Source organism: Astatotilapia calliptera, chromosome 23, assembly GCF_964374335.1.
Source record: "Astatotilapia calliptera chromosome 23, fAstCal68.1, whole genome shotgun sequence".
NCBI classification, from domain to species: Eukaryota; Metazoa; Chordata; class Actinopteri; order Cichliformes; family Cichlidae; genus Astatotilapia; species Astatotilapia calliptera.
The window spans coordinates 14566327-14587413 of NC_137443.1; the positions used below are offsets into that span (position 1 = coordinate 14566327).

General features: G+C 38.3%; 1 long non-coding RNA gene across 1 annotated transcript; it reads left to right on the top strand.

The window, feature by feature from the left end:
* The first annotated feature begins 1043 nt into the window (after positions 1-1043).
* On the top strand, positions 1044-20724 carry LOC113016837 (uncharacterized). Its single transcript, XR_003271316.2, has 3 exons — positions 1044-1177; positions 5674-5790; positions 20588-20724. It is a non-coding gene; the product is annotated as an uncharacterized LOC113016837 (long non-coding RNA).
* The last annotated feature ends 363 nt before the right edge of the window (positions 20725-21087 follow it).

Below are 21087 nucleotides of genomic sequence, written 5' to 3' on the forward strand. Positions count from 1 at the left end.
ACGGTGATGCAAAACTTAGTGCTCATCATGGTGTTACATAAAAACAAACAAGCAAACAACAACAAAAAACAATTTCAACAAAAAGTGCAAAAATAAAGTCACAGAATATAGGTAAAACATTTCACGTTCATCAAATAATAAGAAAATTTATTTTAAGCCACAGATTTATCAATAAGCCAAAAAAGAAAAATCCAGGCAGAAGATGAGCCTGATTATTGGTAAAAAAATAAAAAAAATAAAAAAAAATAAAAAAGACTTTTCATAACTTGTTTTGAGCTGCTATCCCATATGGTGATCCAAACCTTTAAAGTTTACCCCAAATGCCAGTTTTTAGCTTTTCTCCAGTTTATTAAAATAAAACACATCAAACTTCCAGGGTATCAGTGCTTGTTTCTATTCCTCTAATGTCATAGACATGAAACTGGTGTAGTTGTACATTTGAAACTACAATACCTGTGATACTGATACCTGTGATACTGATACCTGTGATACTGATGAAATCAAAAGGTTATTACAGAAAAATGCTTATCAGAAATCAGGTGTTGTCATCAGACTGTGACATAAAATGAATCTGGTTGTCTTCAGACCTGGAAATTTGATGTTGAGTTCTGACAAAAATAAACAAAAAATGAGCACATTTAAAACGTTTGGCCTGTAGTTTGGAAAACACTCATTTTATGAGGGCAAAATTTTGTCCTCATAGTATGAACTAATGCAAAAAACGGGCTGACTCTGAGGGGGTCAGGTGGGAAATGGAACCATCTTTGTAGTCCTTACTCTTTTCTGAGTCTGGGCAAATGTGTGAAACAGCGCCCCCTGGGTTGTAAAGGCTGATAAAAATCAAATGGCCTCAAACGAGAGTAGGGTTGAATTGATGAATTGTAGCAAGGTGAGTTCATAAGCATTAAATAAATAAGAATAATATAGTTACAGTTGAGGTCAGTCTATAACTGTGGATGGGAAGGTCTTGGGACGGAGCGGTCACACGTTACCTGAAACAAGCCTGGAATTGTTAGCTAGCTAACATCAGCGTTCTGTTTGCTAACAAAAGCTTTGGACAACTTCCAGCTGTATCGAGTTTATTTTATTTATTTATTTTTTCAATAAAATCGTCGGACGTAACATAGTGTGGATCCTTCCTCATGAAAGACACAAAAGTGGACGGGACATCAATAAAGTGAGTAAAAGTATCTCTTCTCAGTTTGTGGTCACCTGGTCACACCTGTGGCTGAGTGTGAATTTAACTACGTCTGTTTATTTGTTATTGTTCGTATCACACGTCTTCGTTGGGTTTTAGTAATATGCTGACGGTAATTTGTGATTTAAGCCAGAACACAGTGTATTTAAAAAAAAGCTTTAAGAAAGCAGAAACAAACAAACAAACAAACCCAAAATATAATGACAACACAAAACAGCTCAAGTTGGTAAAAAAAAGAAAAGAAATACTAGGAAGTAGTGAAATAAAATAAATAAAAATTAAATAAAAAAATTAAATAAAATACAACTAAAAGTCAGGGGAGTGGTTGAATGTGTTACAAAAAGGAGCTCAACAAGGTTACAATCTAGAGTAAATAAATTTTTATTTTAATAAATAAAAATGGAAATAAAATTATATCAAAACTTAATATCTTCAATTAAAAAATGTTCGATTTTCTTGCTGCTTCATATTCTGTCCTTCATTAACAGAAAAACAAACAAAAAAACAAACAAAAAATACTGTGTTCAGTTTCACTTAAATGCAGGTCAATAAAACGGCACCAACACACTATCGTGTTCATTCATGACAGTTTCGGTTCATGTTTTTCATATAGTTGTCTGGGCTCCATGTCCAGTGGTTCTGTGCCCCATCAGAAACAACGTGCCCCTCAGTTTGAGAACCACTAATATGACAGAAAAGTGTTGAGAAAGAGCAGGGTTGAATAAACTATTGACATAAGCGAACAGATAATTCACTGCCAGACTGATGTGGAGGACTTCCTGTGTTTGTCTGTGAAGATTCTCAGTCACTTCCTGTGTTTGTCAAATACACCTGAAAGGTAAACTAAAAATGTTATTTAGTGTGATGGCCAGCATCATACCGAAAAGATAAAATCTATAAAATTAGTTTGTTCAGTTTGCTGTTTGTTATTGAATTTGCTGATAGAGCAGTATATTAGGGGTGGGGGAAAAAATCGATTCTGTGTAGTATCGTGATATTTTGTTTGCTAATAATGTATCGATACAGGGACAGCAGAAATCGATATTTTGTTACAAAAAAGGTTTTGTTGATCCTTTTTCTGAGCAAGAATCCTGACATTCCTTCACTGTCCAAATGTGTTTAACTTTTTTTTGGCAGCAATAAACATGACAGTTTACTTATTTTAATTTAAGACATGTTTTATTTTAATTAAGTTTAAAACTTTTTTATTTAATGTAAAATTATATTTTGTTTTAATTTACTTTCAAATTCTTCAGTTGCTGAAGGGGCTGCATAGTTTTCATAAATTGCATAGTTCAGAATAGCTAAGTTGGACTAGACTGTAATACAAACCGTTCAGTTTGTCAACAATAAAACTGACTGAAATGAGAGAAAGACTGAGTGCAAGACTTTGATATTAGATAAAATGAATATTGATAAAGTTTACCTTTATGTACAGAATCTGAATATCGCAAAATATTTTTAAAAAATTGCAATAATATCGTATCGTGCGTTAAGTATTGTGATAATATCGTATCGTGGGATGTATGGTGATTCCCACCTCTACAGTATATACATATATGAGAAATATTCACCACAATGTAGAGCAGACGACAAAGAAACTAAATGTAGGGCAAAGATGATGTGTGTTAGATAATTTGAGGAACGATATCGGTGCTAAGAGGTCGTGTAAATCCTAATAGGAAACACTGTTGGTGTCACCATTATCAGGTCATTGTTTTGGAAATCCTCCTTCCTATTGATGCTCCTGAAAACTACTGAAAAAGGTAGTTTGTAATCACTGTTGAGTATTCCTCTGCTGAGCTCTTTCAGTATCACAAGGTTCAGAGCTCTCCTCCCTTTCGTGGATTACATGTGTACATGTTTGTGAACAGGCAGCAAAGAAATGGAGATGAATGTTTTCCTCCCTCCCCGGTCTCCTCTTGAAAGCTGATAGTCGCACTTTCAACACTCATGAAGCGCTCCTGTGTTTGAAAGGAGCAACGTAAAGCTCTCACCAGAGCTCTGAGGCATAATCATGACACAATTAAGATAATTTCCCAACCACTGCTGGTGGCAAGAAAAGCAATTTTTACGCCTTGTAATCGAGTCTGGCTGTCAGATTAAGATAGCAGGTGATTTGAGGGAAATTGTCTTGGCTAACTCTTTGGAGTGGGATCCAGGTGGCCTCAGGTATCTCTTTGCCCATTGAGGTTGGCTGGAAGGTAATGCAGGTTTGATTTTGAAAATGAAAGAAACATTTGAGTGGTGGATTTGTGTCTCTGGGCATTTGTCATCTTATTACCTGCCTCTGCTGCCATCTACTCCTGCATCTTGCCACATGAAAGAGCCAAGTGGCCCGTTATCTCTCTCACACTTTCTTTCTCTGTTTCCCCTTTTCTGTCTCCGACTTGCCATCCAATGACAAACTCCAAATTTGACCCATACTGTATGAGATTACCACATGTGGGGGTTGGAAATCTTGGTCAATGTTAGCTTCTTGTGGTTGATTTTTCAGCCATTTTGGTTTTTAGGAATGTCAGAATGGGAAAAAAAAATGCTGTCCTACTTGGTCAAATGGATCTGGTTTTGGATCATGGCAAGTTAACTACTTCAAACAATACAATTTAAATATCTGTAACAATTATTTGATTAATTCAGCCAACTGACAAACTAATCAGGAAGTATTAAAAGCAAAAAACCAAAAATGACAACAATAATCCAAAGAAATATAACGTAATGATTTTCAAATAATCATTAAGTTATAAATGGTCTTCGTATTTCTTATCTTAAAATGTACTTTTCCCCCTTGTTTCCATCATTGCCTGGCAGTTTGTAACATGCTGCTACATCCAAAAGGTAATGCACCTTGAAGCTGTTTGCCAGCCAGCAAAAATAGACGAACAGCTGCTCGCAACCAGGTGGCAAGATTAGATATTGCCTCTGTACATGCAAAGCCAAAGATGGCTACTGTGGAGCTTCTTCAAAAATATAAATGAGAATGAAGTCCAGTCCAAACCAGGTGAAGCTACCATGTTACAAGTTTACACCAACTATGTACACTATCGTTTGAGAGCAGTTTGGGGTCGTTGTTCTTTAAGGATCTGAGCGTATATCGAGTAATATTTCTGCTTGAAGTATTTAGCAGTATTTAGCGACCTGAAAGAAGCACCTCGTGAAAATCTGGCAACTTTTCAGAAAATCCTAATGGATTGTTCAATGTAAGAGTTGCTTGCTTTATTTTTTTTGTTTCTTTGCAGCTGGCACCATTCAGTGAGTGACAACGGTTTACACAGCTTGATATCCTTAATGAATGTGAATTAGCTGAAGATTTTAAAATGAACTGTCTGATTATTGATGATTTTACATGTAATTATATTCACATATGTACATGTTCACATAGCATGTCTATGAAATTTGTATCTTAGCAAAGCAGCATGTACTTAGCTAACAATGTAGTGTTTAACTTCACTGTTTTATGCTTGTTCTGTCATCTAATAACAGAAAAAGCAACTACATAAGTTAAACATGCATCTCATTTCTATATGGAGAATATAGTAGTGACATTGGTACAGTATTCCTGCAGCAGACAAGTGGGCCATGACATTAGCCTCCAGAAAAGAAGGACATTGTTGGGAAATTCACAAAGAACCCAGTGACTGGATCATGAAAATGTATGTTAAGCTCTTCATTTTGTAAATTTGGGTGAATTTGCCAAAAAAAAAGAGAGGCAAATAATAAAAGACTGCAAAAGACCTTTCTAAAAAAAACCCCAAAGTTCTAGTAAATTTCTTTTTATTATAATTTCAAATAGAAGTATGAACTGCATAGCACATGTGATGGAGAATGAAGCTGCAGTTGAAGCCACAGTTTAAATCCTTATATCCACTAGATGGCATCGATAGACTTGAGTTTGATCTCTCAGCCAGCAGCAGCCTCTATACTACTGTCCAGCTCACCCCATACATGTTCACATATTAAATTCATTGTAAACAGATGTGGATAGCCCCTCACTGTTCACTGAAATATACTGTTCACTGCTGTTTTTCAGGTGTTGAGAGGAAATGCTTGTTACATTTTTGAAGTCTTTCACCCGCTGTGACATTATAAGTAACATTTCTTCCTTTTCTCTTATTCTGTTAAATTTGAATTCTTGCTTTCCTGGTAGTTTTAACAGAAAAAATAAATTGACAAGTTTTCTCTCCACCAGTGGAAAGAAAACCATTCAGACCCTGAGTGTACATTTTACCTGTTTTGGCATACCGGCTGAATTTAGTCATTTTCATCTAGTTTATAATGAGTTTGATGGTTTACATCCTGTGTGTTAGATGCATCTAGTTAAACATTATGGTGTTCATCTTAAGCTATTCTACATGATTGAAATAGTAAATAGTTATAAAAGAAAAGTAGAAATTGCCATAGTGTCTCCTGGCTTGCCTCCCTAATTTTCATATTTTAGTTGCTAAAAGAAATTCTCCATCTGTCTGTGTGTCTAGGTCAATTTGGATTTTAGGGCCCTGGCAGTAAATGGCACTGGCAGACTGTGGAATCCCCTTGCGTTCAAGACTGGCAGGGCTCAATCAAATGATGAGAGGCGACACATTCATATGCTGGTGAATACAACGTTCCCTGACACACGCTCTCGGAAAAGGCTTGGCCACATGAAATATTGCTGAACTTGAACACTTCCATAAAAAACCCTACTTCAATTTGCCTTCTGATTTGCCTTGCATTGGGTTTGACTCGGTCAAGTTAATAATAATAAAAAAAATCAACAACCACATTTCGGCGAATTCTTGAATCCGTTGACAGGATAGGAGTACCGTATCCCAAGATTTTAGCGTGAGAATGGGCAGGCCACATAACTCAAATATTTATTTGACTGTGTCAGCACTTCTGGAGTGAAAAGGAGCAAAGAAAAGCAGGCTGTGATGGTGGGGAATCTGTTATACTGACCAGTAGGGGTCACATTTGGCCAGGAAATTTTTTTTCCAGCCATTTCCATGCCCTTTGTGCAATTAAAATGTAAACAAAAGAATCTGCAAAATCAAAATCCTTTCTATATTTTTTAATTTAAAAAACAAAAATTGCAGTTTTATTTCTAATGTCCTGTTTTTTACCCATTAGCTGATAGCTTTGTTTGTTTGTTTTCCCACCATGCACTAGACAACAATCTTCCCTACCACATTTTTAAGACATACAAAAACAATCAGTTTGAATAATATCCTGCTTAACATGGATAGCCAATACAAAAGTTCGATAAGATACTCCCATATTTTCGCAGTAGTCACACAGCAACATTCTTGCTCCTGCTCACATGCTTCAAACAACCTTTGACATTATATATTGGACCACATTTGGCTGCCAGACTACTTGTGATTTCACAAAATCAGACCTGCAGGTGCACATCTTAAATTCGGATTCAAAGCAAGTGAAAATATACTTTTCTCCCCTTCAGCGTTTGAGAACAGCCCGCATGGGTTTGCACGTCATTCTGAAGGGTGAAGCTCAAACATTCAAAAATAACACATTATAAGCACTTCGAGTCGAGAGAGGGGGGGGGTCTTTAATATCCTCATGAGCTGGCAAAGGTGTGTTTGCATCAGTAGCGTTTGTATGATGACGGCAATGTTTTAACATGAAATTGGACATTTCATATTCATACGTTCATAGTGGATATAATGGGGGTTTTTTTTGGCTGTGAAAATCATGAAGTGAAGTCTTAGTGAAATAATATCTACTTAAAAATGAATTTGCTAAATTGCCTCTGTAAATGTCATTGCTAACATTGTAGAGGCTCTATAATAATGCATGGTTCTGTTGATCACTGTGCACAAGAGGAAAATAAAGGATCATTTATGAAACTAACAAGCAACAAGAGAATAGAGCTTTTATGGTCCTTGGTGTATCAGCTGAGATAGTGCATGGTTGACCAACCAGAGCAACTTTGAGTACTTTAAGAGCTGCTGAAAGCGGTAGAAGAAGTGGAAAAGAGAGTGAAAGAAACTGACATGAATAAAAAGCACATATAAGTAAATCACTGACTGGCAGAATAATATGATAGTTTTCAGTTAGCATTAATTCCACTGGATTGGCTAGAAACAAAACCTTGCTACTTATTAAATCAAATCAAATCACTTTTTATTGTCACATCACATGTGCAGGTACATTGGTACAGTACATGTGAGTGAAATTCTTGTGTGCGAGCTTCACAAGCATTAGCTTCACAAGTTATTAGCTGAATAACTGCTTAAAACTGAAAGCCAGGTTTCCGTACAGACATGCCAAGAGGGAGGTTGTCATTTGATGTTTATTGCTGCTTTAATTTATATGATTCAAAGCGAGCCTTTAGCACTGTAGTGTGATACTTGAAGAAAAAAAACAAAAAAACACTGCAAAATGATAAGACCGCAGGAAATGTTTGACGCTTTTTCTTCCCAGCATTGCAGTCTGTGTTTAGCAAGTTATTTTCTAGGTAATCTGATTTGGCTGCTGTGCCGAAACACATCTAGGTGTTGTTTTTAAATTGTTTTACCACTTAAACAAAGCACGGGGAGAGAAAAAGAGAAAACTTGAGGTGAGTTTCTACATAAAAGGTGTTAGATAGCACACATAGCCTCATGTTCCTGCACGCTCCAGCCCGCAGCTGCTGCCATCTCTCATTGCTCAGCCTTGTTTTTAAGACAAACCTTACCACAACACCTTGATGTACAGACAAGATGGCACAGAGCATTACTGTTTGTTGTTGCATCTCGAACTCATAATTTAAAAGTTGTTTTTGTTCACTGACATTAAAGGTAACTGTTTGAATGGCAATTAACTTGACTTTTGGGTGAAACAGTTGATTCATTTTGCACTGGGTCATAAACCTGTTAGATACATAAATAATAGTTATATTTAAAGGGGCGTACCAATGTTTTTTAAGCTTTAGCTCTTATCATGACTCATGAATACTTAAATGCAGTTTGTTCCGTTAATTTCTGTAGTGTTTAAAAGTCTGTTTCTCTGAGTTGTGTGAGCAGTCACAGAAACATCAGGTCGGGAAAGCTGTTATGTTAAGTAACAATTATTTATTTTGTTGCATTCAGTAATTATTTTAGATTACCTTGACGAAAGTAAGTAAAAGCAAGTGTTTTCTAGTATTATTTTTTGTTGTACATAAAGAAAATGCAGCAAATTTGAGTTACTTTATCTTAAAGGTGCCCTGTGGATGTGCAGTTTGTTTTGTTGTTGGGTAAATATTTTGTTTGTTGTTCTTACATGCAAATATGCAAACACGTGGGTGCCGTGACACACATTCCTGCTGTGTCGTTAACACTATTAAAGTGACTGACAGGTGGCAGTAAATTAGTTAAGAGAATCACCCTGACAAATGCAAGGACAGTTTTTAAAAAAAATATGTTTTGTTGTCATGATTTAAACCTGAACGTGTGGGTTTGTAAGAGACCCATACAGGATACCTTTGGTCTGATGGGATTAATGCGGTATCAGAACTCCTCAGCATCTCTTTCCCTGTCCTGCAGAAGGTTCATGCTAGCTGGTGATGAAAAATGACTGCAGGAAAGGGGATCTGGTGAGGCCCTTTTGCACAATGACAATGTCTGAACTACAGCCTCCTCGACTTGCCGTGCCTCAGCGACAGCCCTTTAGTATTTCCTGTCAAACAGAGCATTGTTGCTTTTAGTTCACCTTAAGTGTCTAGACAGTGGTTTTCCTGCTCCGTTGGTTCTCTTGGATTGAGGCCAAATCTTCACTCTTGGAGGTGATAAGAGTCTTATCTTGCTGTTAGAGGGTCTAGAGACTGGAGCAGAGCTCAAGTGAGTGTCACTCAGGTGGGAGTGTGGGCACCTTTTAAGAGCAGCAGGGGATAGTCAGCTAACTTCCAGTATTGACGATGAAATGTGCAAACATCAGACCTGCATAGTCACATGACTTTTGCCAAGTTTGACGTCTCCAAGCTCTACAGAAAGAACGCGTGCTATCCCCGTTTTAATTGATATTTTCATTACCATTTGTTCATCAGTTTGCGTATTTACACGAGTAGGCAAAAGGAAAGTGTCCGATGTGACCGAAACTCGCTAGAGGGGATCACTGACAAAAGAGATCCCATAAAATTTTAGATCTGGATTGCGCTCTTTCTCTGCTCTCCAATTGTCCTTCTAGTTTTTGAATTTCTCTGTATTAGTAACGCATTGTACAACGTACGGGGGCATGTAAAGGTGCCCAGAAATATGCAGAAACTAACGAAAGGGCTGAACAATGGAAAACAACAGTTTCCAGAAACAGCCTTTCACTTTCCAGCACGACTGTGATAAATTATGAGATTGAGGTCATCCGTTGACGTACAATAAACAGCCTACGTTCTTGCTGACAAAGGCCAAGAGGGTAATACAACGAGTATTCAGACGCTTCCCTTTATGCTTGTCTTTGCTGAAGACGGTTTGTTGTGAGTCCAAGGTCCCTCAAGTAAAAATCAGTCTGTGGATTGTATGCTGGTCCTTGTTTGAAGTCCTTTGTGGTGAAATTCCTCAGCCAGGTAACACAAGAATGCTGCTTTTATTCTCAGCATAGTTGATCCACAATATTGGCAAATGGTCCTTAATTCCTCTCCATGCAAGGTAACTCTTCAGCTTGAAGTAATTCAGACTCTTTTCTTTTCACTGTGAAAGGTGGGCTTGTGTTGTGAAATGAAAAGGATTCAATAGATGTGGATGATTTATTCAAGGAAAAAGCACTAAGACTTTGGAATGAGAAGCATGACTGTATTCTTTTGTGAAGGACACGTTATTTTGTACACACAAGGCAAAATCTATGGCTGCTCAATTCATTCTGTGCCGCACAAAAGAAACTGAATTGATAAAAGGATGTGAGGGGAGGGGGAAAAGTTTGTCTGAATTCATAGACGGTCCCCCCCCACCCCGCACCCGACGTGTTCAACCGATTGACACTGTGATGCACATTTCAAAGCTGATAGCCTTGTGGACCATTTTGGGCCATTTGAGATAAAGGCAGATAAAAGCTGTAACCCTGCACACGCATTTTGATTCATTTTTTAATGATTTATTTTTTTAATACAGCTCATTCTTTAAAAAGTTGTTTTCTGAATCCATCCTAAAAATACATGGAATAATGGGGCATATTCAGCTCCATTTCCCACCATTTTTCATGTGAAAATGACATCAGATAATTGAAAGTTGCCTAAAATTCAGACTTTATATTCTTAAATTGTGTTATTTTTTTATTTTATTTTTGCCATATGTGTTGTATAATCACTGTTTTGATGCTTCAGTGGCGCTGACATTTGATGGCGCAGGCTGTCAGGCCTTGTCTTGGATTAAGGGCAGCATCAGGCAGACATATGTCCTTTCTGCTTTTGTAATGGTTGGTTTTTTTATCTGGGTGAAATATAATTTTTATCTCACTTCATTCAGTATGACAGTTCCTCAAAATCGCTCCACACCAAGGGATATTCATTACTTTTTGTAGACCTGCCTGGGTAGCCCGTCAACTTTTCATCTCCCTACATCTCTCATCTATTTCACTCTCTCAGAAAGCCTTTTTTTTTTTTTTTTTTGTGGCAATTTTCCTGCTTTACTTTGCTATGACCTTCCTGCTTAAATTGCTTGGCTTGTGTTATTCACAGTTTGAGATTTACAGAGAATAATATTGCGCCATAGGATTTCCCACACTCTTAGGTGCCCAATAACTTGTGACAGAATTTCTGTGACCTGGTTGTCTGTATTTTCTCAGCTTAGGTGGAGGTGATGGGAGGCTGTAGTTCTCATCTAGCTTCGCTGAACAAAATGCTCAACCTGTCATGTGGAGCTGAAACTGCGCCCCAAGTTCAAAGGAGCCGATTCATTCAAGAACACTCGATGAAAAACGGAACTAATAAAGCATATATTTCAGCTTTTTAAATAATTTAATCAGCAGCAGCAAGGCCTGAATGAGCAGGTCCCTGCATAGGTTTGCGTTAGCTGCACATATTACAGTGCGGCTCTGGACTCAGAGGTCAGCAGGAGTAGCCTGTAGCAGCTGCACTTGCAAATATGGAATATAATAACAGCCATAATGGGTGATGTAAAAGCCTCTTTACACTTTTTTTCCCTCTTTTACTTCATTTGAGACAGTGAGCGCTTATCTCTTGTCTTGTCACTACAACACAAGATGTATGAAAGGAGATGTGAACAAGTAGACCTGATTCAAGTTTCTTTCCCTCTATCTTGCAAAGAGGCTTTCACATTGTCAGTCTCTTATTTGTGGCACATAATGGTGTCTGGAACTCTCTGTGGTCCATTGTCAACTACAGGACTGGTTGTCCATTTGGAACATCTAAAATACTGGGAGGGCTTTAATCTTTCTTCATTATTTTCCAATTTTGGATAAATGTGCTCATAATGCCCCCCTCCTCTTATAAATGAAACTCTTTGACTCTCTCTCCACATCCCTCATTTTTTCCTCGCCACACTTTTCACCTGCTTTCATCTTTTACGCAGGACGAATAAGTAGTCCAAGTGTACGCTCCAAATGTGGAGATAGAAGGATAATTGAGTCGATAAACATTAGGGTCAGGGTGAGATCATTGTTGGGGCTTGTTCAGGAGGTGCTTAGTCCAATATCAATACGCATATTACCATATTTTGGTTATTTGCCATATTTGCCAGCAGGAATTGACCCATGAAGGGCTACTTCGCAAAACTGTGATTGTGTGGATAGTTAACAGGACACTTAGGGTCACATTGTGACTGCCTGCCTGCTATAGCATTTTCTGTACAGAGCAGCATCTTATAATGCAACATGCAACCAGTCTGCAATTTATTTTGATATCTGAGATGAAAAATTGAAGAAGTATGACCTCTCTAATTCTGCCGCAGACTACATTTGTGATGTGAAAATTTATATAATTTGCGACATGCTCGGTAGAAATAGGTCACATGAAATATCAATGTGCCTTGATCTGACCCCAGAGAATGTTGCGAGTGTGACAGATGTGATTGGTTACGAGTATGCACATCAGCCTGAACGCTTGGAGCTCTCGCTGCTGGTCACCAGCACTTAGAAGAGCAGATATGAAGCACAGAGTGACACTGCTAGCATAGGGATTGAACCATGGTTTCATAAAATTACAGGTTACAGATGTAAACAAGGAAACTTTTGTATATCCCTAAGTAATGAAGATGCATCAGTACATGTGTGCAATTATGAATTATCTGAACCCGAATAGGGGGAATCCCCCTCCCACCAAAAAACCACCAATAACAACAGCTGTAAGCTAATGCTGTTCCACTGCCTGGAGGTATGTATTTGGAAATAGGCTAAAAAAATCCCAACAGATGCTCATTTGATGCCCATGTCAGCCATGTTGATTCAATAACTGTGTAGTGGAATGGTTATCATGCTGAGATTCACTGGGACATGCACAAATGTGACATTACCATATCATGTATATAAATGAAACCTTATTTCTTTCGCCAAATGTGCTTTCAGTTAAGTGAAAATATCTGTTAGAAAATTGGAGCTACTTTTTAAAATGACAACAAATTAGAAGTTAAAGGGACAAGCAAGGGCAAGTTTTTTTTTTTTTTAAACTGCCACCACTGAATTTTAATATATCACATATCTTAGTCTGGAGGGTTTAAAGCGATACTTGGAGGAAAACCTGTAATAATGTGGCAATTGTGTGGCAGTCGCCTAGTTTGAAGTCTCAGCATTAGCATTTTGACCATAATGTTTTTTGAATCTACTAAACTACGCTAAACAGCAGACTAAGAAAATAATTGAACTTCAGCAAAACTGAAGCATAAACTTTGTTTATAATTCACAGCAAGTCATATTATTTATTAGAAAATGTTCCAAAACGAAGCAAAATTCCGAACACTGTGAAGGCATCCAGGTCAGTGAAATGAAGTAGTTAAGGTGAGGCCTAGCAGACACTGACCAGTTACAGCTGATGTCAGCAAACCAGTCTGTCAAAGTGGCCACACTGACAACTTCGGGCCATACCAGTATCCATATTGATGGTAAAAAAATAATTTAAGGGGACAAAACTTTTTCTTGTTCCAGGTATATAAAAGTGCTTTTTCATGTCAGTCAAGCTCGGCATTTTAACAACACTCCCAGAAGGACAAACTACTAACCACAACACTTAAACTACACTGTACTAAACTGTAACTGTAATCTGACCGAACCAATGCTCTGTAGTTTTTATGATATTATCGTGTTAGAGCAGGTTTTAAACAACATCGTACTCCTCTGGTCTCTAAAAAATCTGAACACAGGTCATGTTTTCTATAATAAGTATAATGCTTTAAGGAACATATCTCTGATTTTTCTTTAGTCATTAAATGTGTGGTCTTTAAGCTGCATCCAAGGTCATTTCCCCGGGCAGTAGACTTAAAGTAGGAAAAACTAAGCTTCTTAATGTTTTATACTCATAAAAACAAAGAAAACAGGAGTTGTTTTCCTATATTCTAAAATGTCATTATTTGTTCCAGAAACTTGTTAAAGATGCAGTCAAATGACAGCTAAATGACATATTTTAGTCTTACCTGCAGTTTTACTTTAAAGACCTTGATCACTCAGAAACCAGTTTCATATCACGAGCACAGTAAGTGACTCAGTAGCCATTTGTCAACTGACTTCATTAAAATCATACTATAGCGTCTGCTGCTGTTCACTGTTGCTCACAATCCTGCTGTTGTTTGATTTTCTTTGTGTTTCCATTTTAACCACCTTCTTCAGTTTAGCCTTCACCTGCTTGGGTTTTAGTGGCACATCAAACACCTTGTTGCTCATTGAAGTTTGAAATTTTGCCAACAAGCTGAGGTTTTATTGCAGACTATGAGGAAAAAGGACAAAAAAGGACAGTGTTTTTAGCCTTTGTCCTTCAGTGATGTAAATGTTATATTTTTTTTATCACTTCACTGGGTAATACTGTAAGTGTGAAAATTAAGGTGTGACATTAATTTTCTTGGTGTGTTCTTGTCTTTATTGCCTTTAAAGAGCTTGATCACAGGGGGGCGTGTGATTGTTGGAGTTTTCTTTGTTTTCTATGTATTATTATAGTCTTTACTTTGGGGTGGCAGTAGCCCAGGTGGTAGAGCAGGCCACCTACCAATTGGAAGGTAGGTTGGTCTGAATACCAAATGTCATTGAGTGAGATGCTAACTTGTCGCTATATAAATAAAATTGCATTTAATTAACCATACTTTGACAGGAACTTATGTAAAAGGCTGAAAATAATAGAGAGCTTGTACCTTTGGTCCATTTTATATACAATGACCAGCCACCTCATTAGGTACTGCTTGTAAGCATTGGGTTGGACCTCCCTTTAGCTTCAGAACTACCGTAATTTCTCATGGCACAGATTCAATAAGGTGCTGGAAACATTCCTTTTGGTTTATATTGACATGTTGATAGCATTACATGGTTGCTGCAGGTTTGTCAGCTGCGCATCCGTATTGCAAATGTCCTGTTTCACCATATCCCAAGAGTGGTTTATTGGAATGAGATCTGGTGTCTGCTGAGGCCACTTAAATGGCCACTTGAACCATTTTGAGATGATTTGAGCTTTGTGACACAGCACGTTATCTTGCTGCTGGAAGCAGCTGCCAGAAGATGGGTACACCGTGGTCATAGAGGACGTGGTCAGCAACATAACTCTGGTAAACTGTGGTATTTCAAGAAGGTTCAGTTGAAACAGTTGACACAAGGCATGGGGAATCCATACTTTCATGTTTGTGTCAAATTCTGACCCTAACAGACTCATCATATCAGCATTTTTCTAGTCTTCTATTATCCTATTATCCTTTTTTTGGGAATTGTAGCCTCAGTTTCCCATTCTTAGCTGACAGGAGGGGCACCCAGTGTGTGAATATTAATGTGGTGTGGTCTTCTGCCTCTGTAGATTCAAATATGTTTTGTGTTTAAAGATGCTCTGGCTATTCTCTTCTGACCTTAAGTAGGCATTTTTGGATATTTCAGTTAAGTTGCTGCCCTGTGATTGGCTTGAAATGAATTTCTATTTTCTTTTAAAAAATCCTCCAGTGTTGAAGATTATATTTCAATTTAACCATTAAATATATTAAGAGCTTTTGTAAATGTTTTAGAGCACAGTTATTACTGGGACCATAAACATTGCTAATGAGAAAAACTAGTTAACCAGCAGAGAAAAACTAGTTAAAATAGGCCCTACCTTCACCTGGTTCAGTAGTTAAAAAGTGACTTTCACACAAAAAGCATAAATGCAGGACTTGTTTACATTAAATTTATGTTTGGTGTTTCTTTATGTCTCTGAGATCACTGCCATACTAAATAACAAATTTATTGCTACCACTTTTGTTCACTTCAGACGTTATAACTGTAAGACAGGGGTTAGACGTAGCAAAGTACGTCTCTAATCCCCGTCTGTCTCCTTGAGGAGTCCTTAATTCCAAAGAGCACCTGAATTTGTCAAGTAGCACTCTGGCATTTACTGTTTCTACTGTAGTGAAGTAGTTTATACCTTATCATTGTTACATTTACTTAATATTTAGCCAAGAGCGTACCTATTTTACCATTATATTAAGTATTTTGTTTCTGAGGAATCATCACCTGTGAAGATGACAGGCATTTTAATGATTGTACTGTACTTTTCAGCCTGCCTATCTGCTCACACAGCATCCTGGATGCTTCATATTATGGTGTGACACAAAGAGAATGTTAAAATTATCATATGTGCTGCACCTCATGAGCAATAGTGAGTCAACAGTACAGTCATGTTTTAACAGTAGCGATGAGTAAGTGAAGTGATAATAAATACAGTGTACGATACTGTATGAATGATGGAACTTATGGATAAAAAACATCTTTTCTCTGAACAGTTGGGAGAGAGACATAAAGCGTCTTTATTTCCACTCGTATTGGGTGGAAAGTGAGTTTGGAAAACCGCAAATCTCTGCTTTTTGCAAAGCAGTCATTGGTATGGATCAATAATCCTGCCAATCCATCACAGATATCTGCTGAGCTGTGGGGCAGTAAATCTGACTCATTGCCCCTTAAAGCCTCGCAGAGGGATAGTGTTTGAGAAATCGTTTTCCTAGAAATAATTCAACTTTAATTCTTAAAATATAATAAACAGCACAGTTTAGGCTGTAATAGCAGAACATGTATATCCTAAAGAAAATCCACCACATTTGTTAGAGTCTGGTTCCCCATCCCAAGGCTTTCAAACCTGGTCACCTTTCACCAAAGACTTGCCCTTCATGCTCGACTGCTTACCAGCTCAGTAGTGCAGGCTGGACATCACCTAAGCGAAAGAGAGCAAAATGGTCACACATTATACCCCCTTTGATAATTTTGCTCTTTTATTTTTCATTTCTGGGATTTCTCCTGGCATGTTCTGCAATCACAAACCCAGGGCAAGTCAGATATTACAATAATTACATCAGATTTGTCGTGATCACAGGACACATGCTTGTTGTAGCTCAAAGGATCATTTCTGCTGTAGATGGTTTAGTTTTGGTCATAAGGCAGAATTAATACACATTTACAGATCAGTGTTAATATACTGCATCTCTCAACAAAGCGGTTAAAAGAGTGCACACAGTCATATTTTCACCAGCGCACACGGTGATGTCTGTCAACCACATTTGTACCTAAAAATGTCTGCACGACATGGAAGCTTATAAAGCTGTCAGGAGAAAACGAGAGACAAGGTATAAATTATCAATATAATATGGAGGTGAAGATGAATAGAATAAAATGAAAGCTGGTATGAGGCATGCAGAAGGGAGAGAAAAAAACAGTTTTGAATTAAGCATTCATTGAGAAAAAAAAAAAATCTGAATTTCTGGGTCCTAATCTTTCGCTCCAAGCACTGCACTGCTAAGCTCTGGTTTGGGATGACAGGTCCCCCACCTGGACAAGCTTGGACAATGTCTCTGCTATGTCTCATTTCTGTGGGAACAGTGCTGCACAGACAGCTAATCACGTCCGGAACCAAAGGCACCTGCCCTATCTGCCTCTACATTTGGTCGGGAATCTTTAAAGAGGCTAAACCTCACTTTCATGCTTGTCTTTTATTCACGGTAAGTGCTTATCGAAACCGAGCTGTTGCCACTGCCCCATCTTCCCTCCCACAAGCTCTGAGAATGCTTGACGTAAGTACAGCCAATCTGGGTAAATACGAATCTCTCCTTACTGTCACTGCTGGCATATTATGCCCCTGAGGGAACATTCTTTTCATAATATCATAAGCTGCTTAGCGGTGTGCTTCTATTTAAGGCATACATATTAATAGCTATAAGGAAATCATATTTGAACTGTTCCCTGCAATCAATGTCTTTGGGTTTGCTGTTATACTTTGTATAAGAAGGTGCTAATAACTTGAAGGCACTTACACTGGGCAATCTAATCCCTTTGTATGATAAAGACTTGTCTTGGCAGGAGAGTGTGCCAGATCATAGGACAAGGTGCTGCAGAGGTTTAGTCCCTCAAATCACAACCCCGCGCTTTCTTTCCCTCCTCTTTTCACTGGGAAATACAAGCAATTTGAGACGCAGAAGCCAAAGTTATTACACTAATACAAAAAGTTGTGTGATGCACTTGACAACAGCTGATTTAACCCCTTCCTGTAATGTGTGTTTGCAGAAAATTTCAGCAGTGCCAGCAGTGCCATGGCTTCTTCCTGCTTCATGCTTGTAGCGGATTAAACGGCAGTAAATTTGAGTGAGAGAGCATTTGGAGGGAATTCTAATGAGCAGAACTGGATCTTTAGTTCAGGAACAAATATCGGCATTATTAAAGAATCTATTATTTATTTTTGCGATTAGTTGTTTTCTGCCTCAAATAATAAATGGTGAAATATTTCCTTTTTTGTCTCACGACCATTTAAAAATCTAGAGAAAACCTGAAAACTCACACGTTGGAGAAGGAACATTATTTGCGTCTGCCTAAAAATATTTTAACCAAACGTTGCTACAGATTAATTGAATAAACTTAGAATTTGCTGGAAATAACAAAATCTTAAACTGAGAATTCTTTACTTGTAATTTGAATGGGTTGTTGTTCTTTTTAGAGAAAAGAAAAGCAATCACAAAATGTACAAAATAACATCTGAGGTGCTTCAGTAATGAACACACAACTACTACATGTTCCAAATAATACTAGCTTGCGCTGAAATATTAGTTTGTAGTCCCATATTAGACTCGTCTTTCGACTCCACAGTGAACATGAATACTCAGCAATTAGGTCTTTGCAGGAATCGAGAAGGAGAAATTATTACACTCTCACGGAAGTTGGTGATACTGTAAATTTTTGAAAACGCTTTGATTCTTTCTCAATTGAAGTTCAGGACAAATCTCAGTGAAGCTTTATAAGCTGCGGGAGTCAGATGATTCAGGGTAGAATCAGAACTCATTAAAACACTGATATTAGTCTACTCTCCTCTCCATTTATACTCCAAGGATATTTCTATAATAAGAAAAATGCATTTGAGACGCTTTAAAACTGCACTCGCATGCAAGGCGCTCGTATAGACTTGGCCGTTGGCACCGGAGAACACAGGTTCAGTAGAGGCTAATGGTGTAAGAAGACATGGACACTTGCTTGAAAACTATATCACCAATGACAAGGAAAAAAGACTCAGCGAGCAGCTATGTGAGGTCAAAAACACATCTTCTGTACACCTGAAAACATTTTTTCTTTTATTGATTTCTAAATCATAAGGACCTAACTCACAGACAGCCACCCAGACACGGATGAGCATGGGAACGTCACCTGAATGTTAGCTGATACTGTGGCAGCGTGTCCCTCGTCCAGCAGGGGGTGCTGGCTCACAGTACTTAGAGCCGGCAACCAGGAGGAAGAAATTGGCGCCGGTTGCTGGGGCACAGCTCTCTGAGCCCAGATGAGTGCTTCAATTGTAGGGATATTTTCCTCTAAGCCTGTGGTTGACAGCAACACAGTGCACTTATTTAAAGCAATTTCAAACATGTCTTGTCTGACAAGTTTTAAATCCTACTTAACACCCCGTAACAGCCACGAGTTTACTGTCAGAATTAAAGAAGAGAATTCTCAAAGGGAGAGAAATTATCACTTTCATTTTGTTCACCGCTGTTGTTTATAAAGGACATGGCAGGGATGTTTACCTAGGGATGAATATATTATTACCATTTTGCTACACAGTGTTTTTCATCTTGGAGAAAGGGCTCTTTAAAAAGTTTACCATATATTTTTTTTAATTGCTGCCATTACAGCTAAAGGAATAAAAGCGAGCCTTAACCTTCAGTGGCTTTCAGACTAAAAGCTCAGATTTGAATGGAAAGAAAGCCCTTTAATGCCTCATATTAATAACAACAGTCTATACATTTTCATCTCTCTTTGTCACCTTCAGCATAAAATGATTCTCTTTTTGATTTCATTTCATGATCTAATTTTCAGCATTTGCTTTGGCTGCGTCTTCTCCGGCTCGCACCTTTTGTGTTTATTGCTGTTGCCACCCAACAAAGCATTTTATTTACATTAAGACATAGGGGAACAAATCTAGGCCTGCCTTAGCACCGGCTCATGTCGTGCCTGCAGAGACGGGCTTTTCCTGCTCAGATTCCACTTTTTTTTTTTATCAGTCACCAAAAGAAAAAAAAAAAAAACAAATCACCAAATGTAACAATCTTTCTCCTGTCCTCCTTGTGATTGCATGTTAGGAACTGAGGTGATAAGCACACTGGTACGTGTTGTTGCTGTGTGAAAGACACCCTTTATCGGCTCATACCTCTGACTTGTGCTTAGTCTAGTCAGCCGGAGAAATATGACGGAAATCTGATATGGGAATGGTCCCATCTCAACATCAGCGCAAGTGCACGCCTCGCAAGCCAATGTTTATGCTTCCCGGGTCTTGTGTTCTCAGGGGAAAAATGTCAATAGAGTGTCACGGGGCGCATCTTGCCAATGAGAGGATGTCGTCTGACCCATGAGCTGAATAATACTGTCGTGTGTTTGTAACACTGTTTGTATTTTGGCATTAAAATTGGGAATTTTTTGGAACATTTTTGTGTTTTATTGTGTAAACTACACTCGCAAAGCTCAGATAGCGATCATTTTGTTAACATCTGTCAGTGCATGTGGATATAAAGGATATTTTTCTCTTGTCAAACAGCAGTATGACAGCTATGAGATCGGGACAGAGCGTCTCTAATTACAGCTGCGGTAGAGGTCAGCACATCTCGCCTTTTCTGCTTTCTCACATGAATCACTGCATGTTGAAGTGTCAGGTCTAAATTTCACAGTCAGTTCAGTCATTTTCTGACATACTTGCACGTAAATTTAGTGTTTGATGCTTTAAAGTCGAGGATGGCTTTTTCCGGGGTGTGCAGTGTTGATGCAGTTTTTGAAAGATCGCTTCTTGATATTATTGTTTCTTTTTCTTCCCAGATAACTTCTCAAAGGTTATCCTGCCCCCTTATCGCACGGTGGTCTTTGCACCTCGCCCCTCCTGACTTTGTGTCGTCTCCTTGAGCACCTTTTTGATTTCTCGGCTCTTTCGAGGTTTGTCAAAAACGACCGGGGGGGTCTCGGAGAAAGACTGAACAAAGGCATTTGTTTCCAGCTATTTTGCCACCATCAATGGCAACATCTTGCTCGCTAGCTGTGCAGAGCGAATGGCAATGTGGATGGGGGTATTTGGAGGTGGAAGAAAGAAGATGCTATCCGGGCTAAATGAGGGAAGATTCACACAGTATAATGAAGGCTGGACCCATGGCTTCACAGCTGATGTGTATCTAAAAAGGCCTGGTAAATACTGTTTCGGAACAGAAGGCTTTATCTGCAGATATACATATCCCCTGCAACCACTGGCCCCCACATGAGGGCCAGAGCTATCTCTCGGATCACTTTTATTCTTGTTTTTTTTTTTTTTTTTTTTAATCTGAAAG